The following is a 20,342-nucleotide window of genomic DNA, read 5'->3' on the forward strand; positions in this document are numbered from 1 at the left end:
CAGAGTTAGCAAGTATTTGCGTGAGGACCAAGACCTGGACCTTTTGCTACTTGGTCTGATCTGTCTTCATGAAACATTTCTCCTCTTCTCTTCTTCCTCCTTGTTTTCCTCATCCTTCTCTTTTTTCTTCTTCAGGATAAAGACATTTAGATAAGGAAGTTTAAGTTAAATATCATTATTTCAAGTTTTAGTTAATATTTTTTAATAAATAATTTCTGATTAATTTATTTCAGTTGGTAGCTTCATTAATCAGTGTAAATATGTGTAGATTATAAACTGAGTGATGCCTTTGATACTTACACACATGTTGAAGTCTTTCTTTTATATTCCTAATTATCCAAAGAGGGAATTCTATCTCTAGAAAGTTTTAGAAGCATTTTAATAAAGGCTCTATGAATTTAACTCTTGAATTCCCTCAAACTTCTCTGATTTTTCATCACGCCATGTATGATAATCCCCAACTTCTGAAAAAAAAAAAAAAAACTCTTTTGAACAGAGTGAAAGGTCTGATTGTTGACTCTTTGTAATAGAAAGTGACGAGAATATATTGGTTAGTAAAAATACTCAGCAAATGGAAATCCTTCTTTCAACTACCACTCTGTAGCATAGGTAATTCTTTAGTGAGTGATGACATTTCCTTAGAAAGCTTTAATTAGCTATACATCTTAAAATGAACTAAAAATTCAGAATAAACCACAATGGAAGAATTCTAGGCTTTCGATCAAATTCAATATTCAGGTTAATGACATTTTTGATAGGATAAATAACTTAATTCTTTCAATGAGCATGATAAGATTCTGTGTTATCAGTATTCAGATATCATTATCACCGAATTGTTATTCACTCCGAGTCATTTTTTGTCTCTTGTATTATATGGTGCTCATTCTGATACGATTTTGAAGTACTCAGTGGTGTTATGGCTCATACTATCCACCTTCTATATACATATCTCTTGGCGCAAGACCAACTGTAGAGGATTTATAAAGTGGTAGAACTGAAGAGCTCATTCTGAATGTAGGATTCTTGACTTCTGGAGTGGCTGCCACCTCTCTTTGTGACCTTGGGAAAGCATTTATCCTATCTATAAATTGGGGGAACTAGTCTAGTATTATCACATATGCCTTTCCACCCTAAGGGTTTTTTTTTTTTAATATTTAAGAAAATATTCTTAAGTCTTTGGGCATACATCAAGGCTTTGTGAATGCTGATTTAAACCTAGGGCTAGAAAGCGTTCATGTAAACTTCAGAAGTTCCATAAACATTCCTGAGTTCTCAATAGTCAGAGCATTTTATGGGTATTTTAAGGAGTCAGCAGTTTGCTCAAATTAACTAGCAAGCAGAACACAGCCCCCCATCTTCACTCCATTGCAGGAAAATGCTGAAGACAGAGTGAAGGCTGTAATACACAGATATTACAAAATCCAAAATTGTTCTTTCACTGTACGCATGAATTTGTTAAGCAAATAAGGTCTGCCATGGCTTCTGGGGCTAGCTCAGTTTGGTGGTAGAAATCACAAGACTTGCAAAATCGAGACCTTTCCTTCTTTCTGTTCATAGTCTGAAAACAGGGTAGAAGTCATGAGCTAGTTCATTAAAAACGTAAGCAGGAGGGAAACTCACTGACTTAACTATTATTCTTCTCTATTTCAGTCTTTAGATTTCAATCTGTACAGTGTCATGCAAATGAGCTGAAGATGTCCTGGTATATTAGCCTTACCTGGCCGCTATATTTGCTTTTTCATAGCAGGTGGATGGCTAGCTGGCACTAACACAAATTCGTACACATCCAGTAGCTTTAAATGTAGTGCAGAGAAGCATATTTTTAGTCTTTTAGAGTCTGCATATCTTATAGGCTGCACCCAATGTCAGCTCGCTATAGAGAAAACAAACTCTAGCTATAAAAAACCTGAAGCCCTGCTCCACGTTACGCCTCTGACCCAGACACTTTGCCCCTTACTGCTGAACGATGCCACCAAGACAAGTAAGCTCCTTCTCCAATTTTTCTCTTTTTTAAAGAATTATTTTAATTAAATTAATTAATTAATTAATATTATTATTATTATTTAATTTGGCCAGAGAGAAAGAGAAAGGGAAAGCGAGAAAGTAAACTGCCAGGTTCAGGATTTGAACCATGGTCAGCCCTGGGGGAGTCTAGTGCCCCAACCACCGCACCACCCATTGGCCCCCCTTCTCCAAGGGGGAACTCCCTTGCCTCATTTACTTTGTAAGCCATGATCTCCTGTCACTGTCACTGGCAGTATTATTGCTGAGAGGATGCCATCTTTCTGCAACCATATGTGCCGTCCCATAAAGTGTATTTTCCCTCCCGTTTTCTTGATCAACCCCTAAATCCTTAGATTTTCCCATATATGTCTGTATAGATTAATAAGCATTTTGTGAACAAATAATAAACCAAGTAGATTTGTTCCTGCTGGGCTTGAAGAAAATGAATCTATACAATTGATGCATTCGCGGTTGTTGTTCCTTCATGGTGAGTGATTGTAATTCAGTAGGTAATTTTTTGTAAACATTAAAGGCAGCATGATGGATTGAAACAACAATGTATTTAAAGTCAAAAGCCTTTAGTTTAAGCTTTGACTATTTTTTAGCTGTGTGCCCTTGGACAAGTCACTTAACCTGCCTTAGGCTCAGTTTTAGAGCTGTAAAATAATTATGATCCTACTTATATTGTTTTTATTGACTTATTACAATAGAGAGAAGAAAGAAATGATATAAAAGCAGTTGATAAACTTTAAAGCACAGTGTAATTAAGAGGGTTGACTCAGTCTTCAGATTCCAGCCTCCCCACTTGGGTGACTGAGGGGAAACTGAACGTTATTATTATTTCTTTATTGTTAATTGAGGGTAACAATACTACCTCATTCATAAAGTTACTCATAAGATCAGGCGACAGCTCCTTGAGGTGTTTCTGGTGCAAAGACAGACATACTTCATGTGTATGTGTATGCCTCAGTAGTAAAATGAAGTGAAGTACAAATATTGTAGAAGGCATTTACATGGGTCATGAGGGATGTGAGCATATTAAAGAAGCTAGATATTTAGAAGTGGGTGATATTGCATTCTAAAAAGCCATTAAGTCTTTAGGTGATAATTCTGGATTTATGTGAAAAACAACTTCTAAATGTGCAAACAGTGAAATCTTGAAAGGAGGAGGGGAGAATGCTCAAGAAGAGTGCCCTCGAATGATCAAAATGATCCTTCTGATTCACAGAGCTAGAGCCTTCATATATATTATATGCCAGCTACAAAAATATTACTTCAGTGCAGAGATGAACTAAAAAAGCTAGGAGTCTTTGTCTAAATTTAATTATCAGACAGTGGATCACATCAGCGAGTTCTGGCATTTAATCAAAAACTACAGATAAAGGAAGCAGATTAATTATCAGACTGTAGTTTAGTGGCTTCGATGTGATGCCAGATGCTTTTATTCATGTTAGACTGATGGACCCAGGCCTCTTCACAGAACAAAGCACAGACTATGCTTGAAGGAAAGCAATAAGGGGACTCAAGCTTCCAAAAACTGTTTACATAAGCACAGAAACCCCTTTCCAGAAGACGAGCATGGTAGAGTGGGATCAGAATGGACAGTGAACTATGGACATTTGCTCCGTGTGAGCCAATGCATACTGGCGCTAAGTGCGGCTATACGAAGGTGTATGCAGTTGGCCTGGTGTGCTGTAATAGGGTTACAGTGAAGACAATACAGTGAAAACAAGAGAAATCAATGGCTACATCTACTTAGAATATATGCTGAGCGTTAGAAATGTCTTTGATGGAAAAAGGAAGTCAAATAAAAGTAAGGTGACCTGGAAAATGTATCGGATAAAAATATGATTGCTGTATGGGCAGAAGTGAAAGGAGCACTTCTCCACATCACAGTGTTTATTTCTGTGACGAATGGCAAAGAGCATGGGTTGATCACACGTGCTGATGAGAGCAAGTTGTTAAGCAACAAGAGCAAGGGGAGTATTTAGTGTCTTCTTATATTTCTACTTGATTTCCTTAATATATGAAAAAGTACTTTAACCCTTAGTTTGTATAGTTGAACAAGATCATACGTGTGTGTATGTGTGTATGTTTCTTTGGGTGCCAAAAGTTTTTGCAATCCATACATGTTTTTCATAAAACATACTTAAGTAAACTTTCTGAAGATCTCTTGTACATACAGCTGGATTACTCAGATTAGGAGCTAGATTTCTAGTTATAACCAGAGGTGACAAAATTATTCCACGACATACATAAGACTCACTACCTAGTAACTGAATGAATGAACTTAGGCAAATAATTTCACTTTACTAGATTTTAGTACTCTCTTATATAGAATGAAAATTATAATGCTCAAATGGTTGTTGTGACAAGTTGTTAAAGCAATACATGTAGAATGATGAAATACTCAGTTTTGCATAATAATAAAAATAATAAAGCAGTGAGAGAGAGGGCAACTTGGACAGATACATTCTAAGAGCACCTAATCGCCATAAACAAGGGACATGCAATCGATCAAGTGTATCTGATACGGATTTTCATTGAAGAAGGAATTAGATAGGAATTTGACTTTTAGTAAATATTTATTATAGTCGGACTTCTATTTCTGTTAATGTGGAAGTAGGCAGAATTTAAATTTCAGTTTGTTGATCTTTAGAAAAATAAACTACTTGAATAAATTAATAACATGGAGGAATAGGTAAATGTTAAAATTGAATTTGTCCCATTTAAGGATAGAAAACAAGAATGAAGAGAGATGTTTTTCTTTTTTATAATTGCTATATTGGATAGTGTTGAAAGGACTTTTCTGAGTTTAGGAACATGTAGTAATGAAATTCTGGGACAATTTGTGAATTCAGATGTTGTATTTTAGAAAAAATTGTTGGCAGCCTTTTGGAACATCTAATTTTTTATTCTGCTAAATATATATTAAAAAGTCTTCTTTCCTTGAGAAAGGGAACATTTCTAGAGAAAATTTCTGAAGTTTAAATATGTTAACAGATGGTATTTCAAATCTTCTGTCAATTACATATGTGAAAGAACTCCACATTTAGATTTATTACACAGCTACAATTCTTGACAAAGAGTTTATGAAATTCTGGTGTAATCAAATGATTATTTATCCTTTCATGGAGGCATTTATTTATCTTTCTGGAGGGAATTTTAGATAATCCAGATTATTCTTGTTCCATTGCAAAGATGGTGCCTAGATTGGTTATTCTTTAGCTGTCGGTACAAATAAATGTGGACAGTAATCATTCCTCCACATGGTAAAACATATTGACGAGTCGGTGGCAATATAAGTGACCTTGTTATTACATGGATTATCAGCTTTGGATCTTGTGATTATTCTCACTGCTTCACTTGAGTGAGAAAATTCATTCTGAAGTACTGGCTTGCTCCTCGCCGTGGTGGTTTTCCTGCCGCCTACAGTGGTATTTATTATGTTGTCTGAAGCATGTTCTTATGTCCAAAATAATTCCATAGGCTGTCCTAATTTTAAACTCCTGCTGCTTTGGTGCCCTGTTACCGTAGTCTTTCTTATCTTTCCTTGTAAGTTTAGACTGTGATTAAAAACCCGAGGCCCCACTTCGTGACCTTAGCACATGGTATCCCATATGCCTTTGTTGCTTTTCCCTGGTTTCCACATGCTTCAGCTTATAGTCATCTTCTGAGAGATATTCCCTATTCTCTGTGCCAGTGGTTTCCACTGAAGCCTCTCCACTCACTTCCATTGTTTCTTAGTTAAGCTCTGTAGGGTTTTTTTATAGCACTTTTCAAATTGTATAATTATTTCTCATTTATTTTACTTCATTTATCTGTTTCTTTACTGTTCTCATGAGGGGAGGCACCCTGTCTGCATGGAATGCTTTTATGTTCCCAAATCTCTGACTGACAAATACATATTCAACTATTTTATTAACACTTTATTTGAAATTTATAGGGAAGTTGTAAAAATGTGCACAAAATTCCCAAATAGCTAGACATAGCAATTAACATTTTTATCATATTTCTACTACCATTGACTTTTTTTTCTTTTTTTTTGCCAAAGGTACATGCTCTTGCCAAATGATAGAGAGGGAGAGAGTGAAAGCATTCCTCGCCTTCACCCCCATGGAATGTGGTCACATTGCAATATTTTCCCCTCCATCTCTTCAACTATTGGGATTTGGGGCATGCATGAACACACACCTGGTATGTTTTTAAAGTTGCTGAGGCCAGTTTTCAAACCATGCCTTGAATGTGGGACCTGGCTGTCTTAATCACCTTGCCACGGGCCAGCCCTATCATATACTCTTGTTTTTTTTTTATAGACCACAGATTAGTTTATTTTTAACACCCATCAAGCCATGAATTCATAGGGAATAGGTTCCAGTAGCTCAGGGTCCTTTCCATTGGTTCTCACAAAGTGTGCTTCTCTGGGTGGAACAGGCTGGCACTTTAGATGAACCCAGGTCCCTTTCTCTTTGGTTTCTTTCTTTTTCTAGTAATTTTCCTTCACACATTTTAGGAAGCTATCTCTGCTCTTAGAATGTTTAATATGCTCAATACGCACTTTGATTCTCTTGGCAAGAATCTTGCCCTTAACTTGTTTGTTCACAACAATGCCAACAGCATGCTAACATTGTAGACTCTTCCAGTTTTGCCATGGTAACATTTGTGGGGCATACCTTTTTGAACAGTACCCATTCCCTTAATGTCTACAATATCAACTTTCTTGTACATTCGCATATATGTTGCCAAAGGAACAACTCCATGTTTTCTAAAAGGTCTAGAGAACACATATTGGGTGCCTCTCATCTTTCCCTTTGTGTTCATCATCTTTCCCTTTGTGTTCGTCATTTTGGTTAATTACTGAAAGATGGCGGTTCTGGCCAAAAAGGCTATCATATACTCTCGTAGATAAATATTATTGCTAGATATATACCTCAAATAATACTGTTGTATTTTCTAAAAATGAGAACATTCTTGTTCATAAACATAAGATCTCTATCTAGTGTGTTCTCGGAAAAGACATGATGCATTTTTCATTTTTCAATGCAAAAATCAGTCATGACTTTTCCAGCAACCCTATATCAATCTTTGGAAGAAATTTCAGATGTCCCAGTTACTATTGTTATAAAGATTAAGGCATTTAAGAATGACAAAATGCTAATAGTTAATCCATAGTCCACATGCAAATTTCCACTACTATTCCATTAATGACATTGTATGAACTGTTTTACTAGCCCTAGATGCAATCCGGGATTACACATTGCATTGTTATCTTATCTTCCTAGTCTATTTTAAACTTAAACCATTCTTGAGGCTTTTATAACCTGGACCTTTTAAAGGAGGATAGGGCAGTAACATTGTAGAATATCCCTTAAATTGAGTTTATCTAATGTGTTTCATGATTAGATTCAGTTGCTGTTTCTTTGTCAGAAATATTATATGAGATATGTTTTCTTTTTACTGCATCACATGGGGAGGAACAGCATGTCAAACTGCTCTTTTCAATAATTTTTCTTAGCAGTGACCAAATGAATGGTAGTGGCTTCTCTTTTAGTGCTTTGGACCTATCACTTGATTGCCAGTATGCCTTCCAAATGATATTAAGGAAAATTTCAAATACAGACAGAAGACATGTGAGTGTAGGTCGCCAGAGTCCTTCTGTTAGGTATAGAGAGAGATGCTACACTTTGTTAGGCTTTGATATCTGAAGGACATACTGTCAATAAGCAGGTAGGCTGAGTGTGGTTTCCTGAGAAAGATATAACACTTCCATCATTCCAGTATATGGAACAGAGCATGAAGTGAATGAATAAATGAGGGAAGAAATCAATGTTCTGTTTTAACATTATTCCATGATGATTTGCCAGTTCTGAGGACCGATCCTTTGATTATCTCCATAGTATGTCCTTGAGAGCACCACAGAGTATCACAGCTGTACAGCAGACCTCTCAGCTAACAGATGAGATAAGTGAAACTCAGGATGACAGAATGATGTACCGAAGGTCATATGCATGGTGCGATTTGGATTTAAACATTTTCTTCTTGATGGTTCAATTTTTGGATAATTCTCTTAACTTCTTCAGTAGAAAAAAAATTTCTAAGTTTAGAGGTATATTTTGACATCAACTTCTACATTTCTCCTTTCTCCTTCAAGGATGACTGAGTAGAATCTAATGAAAGTGCTTTTAATGTAATGCTCCTTGATTGGCGGTGGGTAATGGACTGGACAGAGCTCTGCCAACTGGACGTTACTTATCGTGCCTTCAGCTTTCAGATGCTGGTGGTTTTTTCAGGGCAGAGTCAAAGACTATGAATGAAATCTGATGTTTTCTTCAGTTCGGTGAAGGTAGAGATATAAGATTTTATGTCTTGAGAGTCTTGTCTACCTGGTCAACAGCAAGAGCGTGTATATAATTCTTGTGGTGTCCATTTATTACCTGATGCTGTAATTTCTTAGAACATTGTATCATTTTCTAAGTCCATCCACAAAAGAAGGATAAGAAAAATGTGAAGGAAATGATTTATTTAAGAGACAGTATAAACTTCCACTAATTACACTATGACAGGCTTTACATCTGGGGAAAAACAAACAAACAAACAAAAAACCTCCCTGGCAACAAACATTTAGAAATGCTGGATAAACTACAGCAAACATTCTTTTACATTAATATCTGAACCTATGAGAAAAAAAAAAGGAAATTCTCAGAGGCTAAATTACAGAGAGAGATGAAAACAGAGCAGTGAAAGGTTCTGTCCTTGGTTTTAATGGTCTTGCAGGGAAATCAATAACATTTAGCCTTGCATGGTATAGCATTGCTATTAGACATGGTCAATATAAATAGTATAAATAATAGTTGTTGCATTAGTCCAAATAGATGAAAAATGTGTGATATTTAATGCAATTGGGTCCATGGTGATTCCTCCTAAAGTCATATTAGAATATTGCAAATACAGAATTTGCAGTTTTTGGTAGCTATGTTTAATCTGTGGTCATGTACTTAGTATTGCTGAGAGAGTGAACCTACAAGCTAAATACTCAACAAACCAAACTTAAATAATATTAAAATTCAAAAAAATAAAATTTGAAATAGTGGTTATTTTACATTTTGAAAAACTTGTACTCTCTAGGAAGTATTGGTCAGCTTGACTGGCCACAGGGTACCTAAAACATTATTTCTAGGTGAGATTAGCATTTGAATCAGGGCACACAATAAAATAATGACCTTCTCTGGTGTGAGCAGTCATCATCCAATCTGTTGAGGGTCTGAACAGAATGGAAGGCAGAGAAAGGAGGAATTTGTTCCTTGTTTCTTCCTATCTTGAGCTGGGACACTGTGAGTTTGTTCCACATAATAAATCTCTGCGTGTGTGTGTGTGTGTGTGTGTGTGTGAGAGAGAGAGAGAGAGAGAGAGAGAGAGGGAGTGCATGTGTGTATCTTCTATTGGTTCTACTTCTGTTGAGCTCCCTGACTAGTTTCGTGAGGATATAAACAAGAGTACCCTCTAGGCATTTTGAAAAGTCTGGACGATCTCATTTTTCTCACCTGTAAAGACAAAGGAGTTGACTAGATGAATGGTCATGTATTTTGTGATTATGTCCTCATTAATTTATTTAACTTTACTGCATGTCTACTATATGTCCAATGCTGGGTATTTGAAGATGAGTAAAATATATAGTAGTTTCGGGGCCAGCAGGTGGCATGGTGGATAAGGTGTTGGACTCCCACATGGCTGACTGTAGTTTGAGTTCAATACCTGGTGGCTTACTTTCTGACTCTCCCGAGCCCCATGTGTCTCTCTCTCTCTGATGAGCGCACAAATCCTAGAGCAGATAAAAAAGATAATAACGATAAAATTTAATATTTAAAAAAAATAGTTCCTATGCTCAAAAAACTTACGTTTTTTTGAGTAAGAGAATCAATAATAAGAAAATAAGCAAGAGACTCAATAGTAAGCAAATATGACATAGTGTGATATTTAATTAGATATATAGAATGAACTAAAGACACTTAAATTGGAGAAATCAGCTAGGAGACTACTGCATTAATCCAGGGTTAACATTGGGTATTGATTCATCTTACTCATTATTCATTGCTGTTACCTTAATCTAAGTTGTTAAATTGAGAATACTCTTTCCTTAAATCCCAAAATCTTTATTATTGTACTCTATCTGATTTGGGTTTTAGATAGTTTTTACCTGTGAGCAGTGCTAAAGTGCTGAGGCATTGCAAATAGCCAAACAAGTCATGCTTAAGTTTCTTTTAAAAATTTATTTATTTATTTATTTCTCCCAAATCTGAGAATTGGGGGGATATAGCACCCCAACAGGGTCCTGATGCCATCCATGATCCACCTCTGTTTCAGCCAGCCTTGGCCACAGACACCCATGTGCCCAATGTACTTACAAAGGTCTCCAGATTCGAACTTGGAATCTTCTCATGTGGTTTAGCCTCATAGCATGTCCTGTTTTAATGCTGCATAATTTCTAGCTCCTTAACTATGCAGTGCTTGGCAACAAATTTTGAGGTTACACAGGGAGAAAGTGAAACACGTATTCCTCTGTCTGATTGTCATTTGTTTCCTGATGAAAACAACTGGGATTGCATTTGAAGAAAAAGTAAGATTATTAAGGGAATGTTGAGAGTCTTTGAGTTTTTTTTTAAATGTCTTTTACTAAATGAAAGATATGGGAGGTTTTTATGACATAATGGGAGGACATGTCCCCTCTCTCCTTCCAAGTGTTTCCTAATGGTTTGCTTTGTGATGTTTAGCTCTGTGAGATCTATTTAGATTTGAGGAGGCTAATAATAATGTAGAGACTTTCTAGATCATAGGGATCATTACAGGTCTCTGAGGCTGTCATCTCACATTATAGTAAATAAAGAAAAAAACAATCTCTTTCATTGATAGTTCTGTCTCTATCACCCTTTTAAAAAACAATATGTATATTATAAAATATGTCAAATATAGAAAGGAGTATATAAAATATTTAAGTTTAGAGACCAGCAGTTAGTGTAATGGCTGTGTCGCTGGACTCCCATGTAGTCCTGGACCCGGTGGTTTAAACTCACACTGGGCACGTGTGCATGTGTGCCTAAGATCCTGAGAGGAGAATGGAGGAGGAGGGATTTTGGTGTGGCCATCCCCCCTGGGGGATGATTTCTCGTTTTCTGTCTCTCTGTCTCTCTGGTGAGTGCATGCGCCCTATAGCAAAAACCTCCCCCCCAAAAAAATATTAAAAAAAATACTTAAGTTTAAAGAGTAATAATGAAAGGGGACAGCAGGTGGCATGCTGGTTGAGGCACTAGACTCCCAAATGGCTGACTACAGTTTGAGTCCCAGACCCAGCATCTTGAAAATCATGCCAGATATGTGTGTAAGCATGCCCAAAATCCTGAGAGGAGAATGGAGGAGACAGGACTGAGGCATGACCAACTGCCTCCCTCCCTGTGCCACAGGAAATGATTTCTCACTTTTAGTATTTCTGTCTTTTTGCAGCTTGCACACACGCCCTATGATGAAACCTAAAAATATAAAAAAAGCAATAATGATAAAAACAGTTACTTACTGCTCAGTTTAAGCGATAAAACCTTACTGATACCTTGAAGCCTTCTCTGGGCATCTTTCGGATCTCCTCCATCTTCATTTAGTAGAAATTCCTATAATGAATTTTATGTTTATAATCTGTGGTTTTTGTTTGTGTTTTTATCACATATGAGTACACTTTATTAATATATTATTAGCATCATTTAATATCAATTCCAAATTACTTTTATATAATTTACATTTCTCAGACATTTTAAACTCTATTTTTCTGATATATATTAATTTTATGGTTTATGACAAAGTTTTATTCAATTTCACTGCTAAATTATATTGAAGGAAATACCATAGAAAAGATCTTTTAGTTTTTAGCAGAAATTTTGGTTGTTTGTAGTTTTTTAGCATTTCAGACATTGTTGCTAAGAATATTCTTTCAACATGTTTCTGTGTACATATGTCTGAATAGCAAATATAACTCATAGTCAAACTGTAGGGATGTATGTTATGTGCATCCTTAACTTTGTTAGATAATGCCAAATTATCCTCCAGATTGGTTGTATAAATTGTCTCTTATCTGAAGCACTTGAGACAAGAACTGTTTTGGATTTTAGATTTTAGGATATTTGCATGTATATAATGAGATGTTTTAGGGATATGGTCACAGATAAGGGAACTGGAGGGTTTTTTTTTTTTTTTTTTTTTTTTTTTACCTTGGGGATGTTGAAGAAACTATGTGTTGCTTACCTGCATTTTGACTGTGACTCATCACCTAAGATAAGCTGTGGAATTTTCTCGTTGTGGAGTCATCTTGGTGCACAAAGTGGTTCAGATTTTGAATCATTTTAGACTTTGAATTTTCAGATTGGGGTGCTCAACCTGTACCAGTTTACACTCCTGTCAGCTGCAGATCAATTCTCATTCATTCACGTACTTATCAAACTTAAAAATTTTTGCCAATCTGTGTACTAAACTATGTATACAGATTTAAGTTTAATTTTTCTGATTACAAATGAGGTTGAATAACTTTTCATTAGTTTATTGACCTTCCATATTCCTCCTTTGTACAAAACATATTCATGTCTGTTGGGTATTTTCTTTTCTGTTGAGGTCTATTTTTCTTTTTACTTAGATTTTTGCTATAGGGTGCGTGCACTCTCTGGAGAGACAGAGAGAGACAGAAAGACAGAAAGCAAGAAATCACCCCCCAGGGGGATGGCCATGCCACAATTTCTACTCCTCCATTCTCTTCTTGGGATCTTAGGCACACATATACTTTCCCCCAACATGAGTTTTAAGCCACTGGATCCAGAACTTGAACCACAGTTGACTGTGGGAGTTTAGCAATGTAACTGTTAACGCCATCTGCTGGTCAAGTCTATTGAGTTCTTTTATTCTTAAAATTTTAGTTCTTTAAATGTTTTGGAAATTAATCTTTTTTACAACGTATATATGTCATGAATATTTTCTCCAGGTTCATGGCCATTCCAAACACAATAAAAGAGAATAGTATATTGAACCCCAGGGACCTATTGTGTAACTACAGCAGTATCAGTCTCATCAGTTCATGGTCACTCTTGTTTCTTCTGTACCTCTACCCGCAACCTACCACCATCAGCCCAAAGCAAATGCCAGGCACCTTGTTTTACTTTGATGAGCAAAAGTTTGTAATCTTAAAGTAAGTGGAATCCATCAGTTTCTTTTCACTGTGGATTTTGTATTTCTCATTCAAGAAAGCCTTCTGTAAACTGAGTTTATGAGAATATTCTCCTATGTTTTCATTTAGGTATTTTACACCTTTCTCTAGGCATTAGTTATAAATAGTGTGTCCCTCTCCACTACTGACCTCAGATGCTATCTCTGGTATGTCTGTTATCCAAATTCATTATGGTCTGTTTCTGGGCTCTCTAATCTAACCTTATATTATCTTAATCTCTAGAGCTTCCAAATTTTCTGTTCTTCAGAAAGTTTGACTGTTCTTGGATCTTAGTTTGTCCATGTACATTTTGGAAATAGATTATCAGGCTGGCACCATAAGGTTAGTTATTAAGGGAGCCAGATCTCCCCATAGCTACTTGTGATTTGAATTCTGGCCCTAAAATCTTGAAAAACAATTCAAGTGCTTGCGTGTAAGTGCTTAAAATCTTAATGGGAAGGCAAAGTGGAGAAATAGGGGAGAAGGGATTGCAGCATGTTGACGTTCCATTTGGGGATTATCTCTCTCTTTTCCTTTGTCTTTTTCTGGCAAGTGCTCATATCTTCTGGTAATTTAATAAAGAAAGAAAGAGAAATGCATTATCAAGTACTACAAAAATTTGGGGGATTTTAATTGGATATCTATGTATAGATACGTTTCATTAAAATAATTATTTTATTTAACTTTATTTTATTTTGACTAGAGAGAGAGAGAGGGAGAGAGAGAAAGCAACTGCCATGTATGGGACTCAAACCATGGTTGGCCAGCATCCGTAACCACCACGTCACCTGCCAGTCCCCCATAGATAAATCTGAGGCATAATTATGTCTTTCAATCTTTGAGGTTATAATCTGAATATGTTACACTTTTCTATGTATTTTGTCCCCCTTTTACAGGTTACTTATTTATTTCTTCCATGAGCAACAGAGAAAGAGAGAGATCTCTTTTTTTTTAATTAAGTTTTTGAACAATTTCTTGCTTGCAGAATTTGCTTGTAGATTTGTAAGCATGCAATTCACTTTCATATAATATTCATATACCTGGCAAACTAGCTAAAGTCTCTTCCTAACTTAAATAATTTATATGTACATTCTTCCAGGTTTCTTTGTGGATAGTTTTAACATCTGTAAATAATGACAGTTTTGTTTCTTCATTTCCAATCCTTATATATTTTATATCTTACTGTAGTGTTATTGCATTGACAGTGTTGAATTTTAGTGGCAATGGAAAGCGTTCTTGTTTTGCTTCTGATTTTACATGAATTCTTTAAGATTTTATGTTCTTTTGATATCTTCTTTGTTGGACAAGAGGACTGTTCTTTTATTCATAGTTAGATAAGAATTTGTTTCTAACTTTCATGAGTAGATTTTGGATTTTATGACATGATGATTCTGTATGTATTGAGATGATCATGTTCTATATAACAAAAATATGTTCAACTTGCCAGGAATAGTTTGTGACATATCTAATAACAGAGTGTCAAAATGTAGAAAGCAATGATTGACAGAAATGAAAAAATAAATATATACCAAAAAACCCCCACATGTGAACAAATTATTAGCTACTTGATCTACTAGAAAAATACAGAATACTCCAGTCTGTAATGTATGAATGCAGAATATTCTTGAGCTACATGGAATAAATGGCCAAAAGTTGGCCATTTAGTAGGCCAGCTCTAAAATGAGTTTCATCAGAATCTGTGCAATGCATGCAACAGTTTCTGACCACAATTAAACATCTTCTTAGCAATGCCTCTGAGCTGTGTCTCACATGTATATGTTATCTCTGAAATGCTCTTTTCAGCTATGTATATTTTGCTTTTTATTTTACCCATTTGTTTTCTCATTCAATAATTATAATTTTTAATTCCTGAAGTCCTATTACATTCTTTTTTATTTTTTAAGAGAGATTTTTTTTGCTATAGGGTACATGTGCTTGCTAGAGAGAAAGAGAGACAAAAAGCAAGAAATCACTGCCCCACAGGGGGAGTGGCCATGCTGCAAATCCTTCTCCATTTTCCTCTCAGGATTTTGGGCATGCATGCACACACACCCAGTATGAGTTTCAAGTCACCAGGTCCAGGACTCCAACTGCAGTCAGCCATGTGAGAGTTCAGTGACATAACCATTTAAGCCATCTGCTGGTCCCCATATTAGGTTCTTGACTGTTTTTCATTTGCAACCCACCAGAGTTTGTTTGTTTGTTTGTTTGTTTGTTTATTTATTTATTTATTTATTTATCTTTTATTTTTGATAGAGCACATGCATGCACACCCAAGAGTAGGAAAGAGAGAGCAAGAGATGGATAACCACCCTCCACAGGATCTATGACCCCTTTTTCCAGTCCTCCAGCTCATTGGATCATGGGCACTCATAGCACACACCTGGCATGTTTTGAGCTAACCAGTCCAGGGATTTCCATGTGGGATCTATCTTCTCTGCAATAGCATATTACCACTAGGCCAATGAACCAGGTTTACTCATTTATCTTTTTTTTTTTTTAATCTTTAAAAATCTTTAAAACAATTTTAAGCATATCATTAATCATAGTTACTTTATATTAGATGTTTGTTAGACATCTTTTATTTTCTGTGATTTTTGCATCCTGGTTGCTTATTTCTTCATATATTTGGTAATTATATTTGGGCTTATAATTTATGACTTTATCTGTAGAAATTCCTTGGGCTTTGCATTTAAAATAAATATTTTACTGCAGAGAATCTGAATTTACTTTGTCTAAACCTATCAGCTATAACATCTTTGAATTACTTGATTAATATCTTGGCTTGGATTTTCTGGACCATATAAATACTGTGAATTCAGACCCTAAATCACCCACTTCTATTCATATTCAAGGGGAAATACGTATATTTTTCTTTCATTTTTTTCTGCAAGGTGTGTTTTATTTTCTAGTTCACTATTTTATAGAAGGTATTGCTTTTCCAAAATGCTTGCTTTGTAAGGAGTCTATAATTTTACTGCCTAACTTCAATAGTCCATAGTCTTTATAATCCCTTACATGATTGCAAACTATAAAACCCCAAATGCTAGGCCCTCAAGAAAAAATCTCAAATGGATTAAAGTGTATCATTCATTTTACATATTACTGTATATGGTTGACTGATCTCTAGTTCAGAATTTTTGCATTTGCTTCCACAAGTGAAACTGACCTGTACTTTCCCTTTTGCATCAAATTCTTGTCAGAATATATCTAGGTTATGCTGACCTAAAATAAATGGGGAAACGTTCTGTTTTTATTTATTCTTTAGAAGAGTTTATATAAAATTGGCTTTATTTTTCTCTTCAGATATTTGGTAGTATTTCCCGATGAACTTATCTGGTCCTGAAAGTTTTTGGAGAAAAACTTTTTTTTTTTTTTTTGGGGAGGGAAGAGATTTTCGCTATAGGACACATGTGCTCACCAGACAGACAGAGAGAGACAGAGAGACAGAAAGCGAGAAATCACCCCCTGGGGGGATGGTCACACCGCAATCCCTTCTCCTCCATTCTCCTCTTGGGATCTTGGGCACGCATGCACACGCGCCCGGTGTGAGTTTTAAGCCACAGGGTCCGGGATGCAAACCGCGGTCGACTACGTGGGAGTCCAGGGACATAGCCATTATGCTAACTGCTGTTCCCCAAAACTTATAATTACAGATTTCATTTCTTTATTGGTTATAGCACTATCGAGATTTTTTTTGGGGGGGTGTCATTTTGTTGTGTAATTTTAAAAATATATTCGTTTTATTTATATTTCCAAATTTATTATTATATTTGAAAGTTATGATATATATTATAGTTTAAATATTTTTAGGTTTTTATTTATTTCTTAGAAGTTTTTGCCTTAGGGTATATGTGCTCCCTGAAAAGAGAGAGTGACATAGACAGTGAGAGAGAAAGTGAGAAATCAGCCCCTAAGGGGAATGGCCACACCACAATCCCTTCTCTTCCATTCTCCTCCTGGGATCTTGGGCATGCATGCACTTGTGCTTGGTGTGAGTTTCAGCTACCAGGTCCAGGATTTGAATTGCAATTGGCCATGTGGGAGTTCAGTGACATAACTTTATTTAAATTTGACTAGAGAGAGAGAGAGAAACCAAGCCATCAAGTTTGGGACTTGAACCACGGTTGACCATATTGATGTCCAGCACCCTTAACCATCATGCCACCTGCCGGCTCCTATTTTTATATTTACAAAAAATTTGCTATAGGAACTCCTCTCCTCTATTTTCCTCTCATGATTTTGGGCAAGTATGCACATGTGCCTGATGTGTTTTTCAAGGTGCCAGCTCTAGACTCCAACCATGTAGTTGGCCATGTGTGATCCAGCTCCTTAACAACCACATCACCAGCTGCCACTATTTTTGCATTTTGTAGTGATTTTCCCCCTTTTATTATTAACAATATTACTTTAATTTCTTTTATTCTTCATTTGTCTTGTCATGGAATTATCAATTTTATAGCCATTCTATAAATTCAGCCTTTGACATTGTTAATGTCTTTATTTTTTTTTCATTTCTCCTTTTTTTTTTTTTTATTGTTTTGCCATAGGGTGCATGTGTTTACTAGACAGAGACAGAGAGAGAAAAAAAATGAGAAACCCCCTTGTCCCCCCAAGGAGCATGACCATACCACAATCACTTCTCTTACATGCTCCTCTCAGGATTTGGGGCACGTATGCTCCATGTGTTTTTCAAGCCACCAGATCCAGGTCTCAAACTGGAGAGTTGGCCATGTGGGATCCAGCACCTTAAACACCATACAAATTGCTGACACATTTTTTTAGATGGATTTTTAGCTCATTAATTGCAGCTTTTCTTATTATTATCCATTAATAAATTATATACATTTATATAATGTTAATATATGCATTTTCCTATAAGTTTAGCAACAGCTTTAGCTGAATTTGGCACAGTTTGACATGTACTATCATACAAAAATATTTTTTCAACTATTACGGATTAGAACTCTTTTTGGTTCACAAAATCACGGGCAGAAACGAGGTCATAGTTAAATAAATGGTATTTGTTTCAGAACATCTTTAATTACAAGTAAGGTAGTATATTCACTAGCTGAAAGAATTTTTAGCGTGATAGAGTAACACTATGGGCCAAGACAGTATGGGGTGTATTTTCACACTGACTCCTATTGGCTGGGAATATATGAACATTCAGAACAAAAGTATTATAAACACACAAAATAGATTATTCCTTTCTGGCAAAAGAAAGCTTTCAGAAATATTGTATTTTAACAAATTGTGGAAGTGGCATTTAATGCTGTAATCATTTTTGTCATTATATACTGTAAAGCTCTTAGCACATTTTTGATATTGACATGACTGATATTAGGAAATACATTTTAAACTATGTGTAGTTCATCTTAATTTTTTTTTTTTTTTGGAGAGGTTTTTGCTATAGGGCACGTGCGCTTGTCAGACAGACAGAGAGAGACAGAGAGACAGAAAGCGAGAAATCACCCCCCAGGGGGGATGGCCATGCCGCAATCCCTTCTCCTCCGTTCTCCTCTTGGGATCTTGGGCATGCACTCGCACGCATCCGGCGTGAGTTTTAAGCAACCAGGCCCAGGACGCGAACTATGGTCGATTACATGGGAGTCCAGCGACATAGCCATTACGCTAACTGCTGGTCCCAGTTCATCTTAATTTTGATGATGGTTGAGTAATGCCGGTCTTAGTTTTCATCCGTGTTTTTATTTCCTTGCATGTAGAGCATTATGTGAAAGCACCAGGAGACAAGTTCATTTGTAAGATAAAATTTTTCGTTGTATTACAAAATCATTCATCTAAAATTACAAGTTTCTGTAAAAACTATTTTTATCCATGAGACACATTTAGCGAATAATTTGAAGAATTTAATACCAAAAAAATATATACTTTTTTTTTAAGAGATTTTTTGCTATGGGGCACATATGCTTGCAGGAGAGACAGAAGAAACAGAAAGCGAGAAATCAGCCTGCAAGGGGAATGACCACATTGCAACCCCTTCTCCTCCATTCTCCTCCTGGGATCTAGGGCATGCATGCACACACCCCTGGCATTAGTTTCAAGAGTCCAGGTCCAGCACTTGAATAGCAGTGGGCCACGTGGGAGTCTGGTGCCTTAATCACTATGCCACCTGCTGGCTCCAAAATGACGATACTTTTACAAATTGTTATTAGCGTGTTAGGAGTACCAAAGCTTATAAATACCTAATGATTTGATATTTTAAAAGATTCATCAAAGCACTATATTCAAAGTTATAGAATAAAGTGTTCCAAGGCTATAGAAAAACCTAAAGGAAACAAGCAAAATTTCTTTACATATAGTCAAACAACTTTAAAAAGTGACATCTAACATAATAACTTGTTCTTTTAAAATAAAGAACTGAGTTAATGGCTTTTTAATGGGAAAGACAGTTTACAAATAACTGCTTTTCCAGAGCAAACAATGGTCAGTGGTCAGTGAGAAATAAAGTTTTATTTTATTTGATAAGGTTTACAGAGAAGATAATGACAGTCAACACTGGATCAGCTAGGAGTTCGGAGGGACTGATAAGGCAGTTTTTTCTGGAGAATGAAGGGAAACAAAAGAGTGTGGCTGGAGGGAAGAACATTTACAAAAGCTACTGGGTATTGGGAATCCAGACCATAGTCCCTTATAGATTGCATTTTCAGAATAGCAGAGCTTGTTAAGCCAATCAGAACTCTAAGTGTGATTAGCAATTTCTAGGCACTAAGATGTTAATATGTAAACAAATATCTTTTTTGATCATCTCTCTTTTTTTTTTTTTCATGCCCAGCATGAGTTTAAGCCACTGGGTCCGGGACTGGAACCGTGGTCGACTACATGGGAGTTTAGTGACATAGCCACTACGCCAACTGCTGGTCCTTTGATCATCTCTTTCAACTCTGTCTTAATCTTGGTTTCTATCTTTCATTTTAAATATATATACATACATACATATATATATATTGTGGGATCCAGCTTGTTAGGAGCATGATATGAAGAAACTTTCCGTCTGATAAAAGAACCAGTAGGAGATCTATTGCTAATATAGTTCTAGAGAGTGATTTCTTAAACCATTTTGGTCTGTCACCTTTTGTTTCAA

The 20,342-nt window shown here is 36.0% G+C and overlaps 1 protein-coding gene across 1 annotated transcript in view; it reads left to right on the top strand.

The window, feature by feature from the left end:
• Positions 1 to 20,342, top strand: part of TMEM117 (transmembrane protein 117) — a 524,240-nt gene that overhangs the window by 176,379 nt on the left and 327,519 nt on the right. The gene's annotated exons all lie outside the window — the stretch shown is intronic.

The sequence above is a fragment of the Tupaia chinensis genome, unplaced genomic scaffold, assembly GCF_000334495.1.
Source record: "Tupaia chinensis unplaced genomic scaffold, TupChi_1.0 Scaffold145870_1, whole genome shotgun sequence".
Lineage (NCBI taxonomy): Eukaryota > Metazoa > Chordata > Mammalia > Scandentia > Tupaiidae > Tupaia > Tupaia belangeri.